The sequence below is a fragment of the Branchiostoma belcheri genome, unplaced genomic scaffold (assembly GCF_001625305.1).
Source record: "Branchiostoma belcheri isolate BF01 breed outbred unplaced genomic scaffold, Haploidv18h27 scaffold36, whole genome shotgun sequence".
NCBI lineage: Eukaryota > Metazoa > Chordata > Leptocardii > Amphioxiformes > Branchiostomatidae > Branchiostoma > Branchiostoma belcheri.
The window spans coordinates 2,790,942-2,793,495 of NW_017803976.1; the positions used below are offsets into that span (position 1 = coordinate 2,790,942).

The 2,554-nt window shown below is 40.8% G+C and overlaps 1 pseudogene; it reads left to right on the forward strand.

Moving 5' to 3' along the window:
* The window catches only part of LOC109476005, a 3,276-nt pseudogene extending 2,887 nt beyond the window's left edge, over positions 1-389 (forward strand).
* The last annotated feature ends 2,165 nt before the right edge of the window (positions 390-2,554 follow it).

The following is a 2,554-nucleotide window of genomic DNA, read 5'->3' on the forward strand; positions in this document are numbered from 1 at the left end:
ACAAATCTGTAACATCCCAACATATGAGAACCCATACATGAGAAAAACCCTACAGGTGTGACCAGTGTGGCTATTCTGCTGCACAGAAAGCTATCTTGGATCAACATCTAGCAAAACATACCGGTGAGAAACCCTACATGTGTGAGGGGTGTGGGTACAGGGCTGCTTACAAATCTGTATTATCCCAACATATGAGAACCCATACAGGAGAAAAACCTTACATGTGTGCGGAGTGTGGGTACAGGGCAGCTAACAGGTCCCACTTATCTCAACATATGAGAACTCATACAGGAGAAAAACCATACAAGTGTGACCAGTGTGACTATTCTGCAGCATTCAAATGCACCCTGGACCAACATCTACAAAAACATACTGGTGAAAAAACTTAGAAAACGTAAGGTTAGCAGTGAAATAATCTTGGAGAAGTTCTGGAAAAATACTGTGTTAATTCAAGTATCTGTTGACGTACGTTGAAAACACATTTTTATTCTGGAATAGGAAAAAAAAACGAACAATGTGGACAAGGAATAGTTCAGTGGGACGATATAGGAGCACGACCAAAATGCTGTGTATTATCGCCTATTCACAACTGCAGAGGTAGGCTCCTTTGTACCGATCCTCAAACTCCTTATTCACTTGATTATCCATGATGTACATCATGATGTACAAAATGACTAATAAACTGGTGGATGTCCCAACTACTAAGTACCTAATACCAGCCCAGAAGAGAACAAGAAATAGCCACGCATTCAAGTACCAGAGTTATCAACCAAGGATTGAGGTGTTCAAGAATTCATTCTTTCCTAGAACTATCGCAGAGTGGAACTCACTGTCACCAAGTACAGTAGGAGCATTGTCAATAGATAGCTTTAAACAATGTCTAGAGCTAGAAGTTCAAGTGTTAGGTGTAACAAGTCGATCGGTGTAATATAGCCAGCTGCCGCCGCGCCGCGTGCCTGCGGAGCTGGTGTGTTACGCCGAAAGGCGGTTATACCGGCTATACAGATACAGATACAGATTATCCAGGGTGCCATCCTCCGTAGTTTTCGCCCGCTCCCTAGTGACATTAGGGAGCAGGTGGAAACTACGGAGGATGGCACCCTGGCTATTACTTGATATGATGGTAATTTGACAATGTCAGAAACGCCTTCATATGTCTATAGCTAGTTAAGGACCTTACAAAATTCGCTGTACTTTTGTTGTGTCAATTAAGTTCTATGTTCGATGTGATGATCGTTCTGCTGTCTGTCTGCCTGAATTTAATTTTCCATCTTTGATTTACTGTTTAAGCGTTACCGATATCCCCCCATGCAGACCCCCATCAAGGCTGGCCTTTATGAAATATGATAAGGGTTTTTACGTCTTAAATATAAAGTGCTAGGTGTTTAGCTACGCGTGTGCTGGTGACTTAGGTGACTCAAGCAATAGTCTTTCAGCTTAAAGTAATTGGGAGAAATGAAAGCGAAGGCTTAAACGTTTCCCCTCGGCCAAGAGACGAGCAGAGAACTTAGAAAACAGCTGCCGCTCTTAATCGTGGTGTTAAAGCGATTGTTGGATCGGTATCAGATTGGTAATGATAGTCACGCACACATACACGAATATGCTGAAACATTTCATGGGGAAGCAGACTTAGATGGATTTTTTTCGTCTTTCAACATACTTGTTGTATTCTTATGTGCTAGTCCCTGTAACTATCTATTTTTTATGTACTAGTAATTCATTATGACACATTTTGCTTAGATTTTTTTATTGCCCCAAACACCAACCTATTGTACCTAGTACTATCTACACATTAAAGGTCACACACTCATTTTATAATATGATAATATTCACTTCACATGAGATTTAATCTTCTTTTACAAGCCATGTCCAACATTACGCGAGTAGAGCCAACGACGTTTTGTTTACGTTACACAAAACTTTTACACAGCCTTTCTTAAGTAGAACCATACAGGTAGTAAAGGTTACTAGGTGTTTTTGAGTCTCAAACTTAACTATGGTTTCCTATATGATAAAACGTTTACAATAACAAGGTGCGATTCATACAACAACCGAGGTCTTGTCTTACAACCAATGTACAACTTCACATAACAGAAACTAACTACATACTGTACAAATTGAGCTGTCGATCGTGGTTTCTGTTCGAAATAAAGCTAGCGAGAATAACATTCAACTAGATGTATCATATCAAAATATAGACACTGTTGGCAAAGGCGAAAATGCCTACTCTCCAAGTAGAGGTTGGTGGGGAAAGATCGATACCTTTTTATTCATGGCCCTTTTTGTCGCTACTCCCACCAACATTGGGTGGCGAATTGGGCCCTCTCTGGGGAATGGATACTCCCTGGTCATTATGGGTTCACCACACCACGAAGTGGTGGTGAACCCATATTGCTTTTTCTGATGTTTCTTCTCCTTCTCCTTCTCCTTCTTCTTCTTCTCCTGCCATTTTTTAAATGGATTCAGCTTCTTCATTTTAGGGCCTAAGGTCCTGAAATTTGGTATGGAGGTACAGTGGGCAAATACCCCTAGGCGTTTTTTAAATTTTGTGATA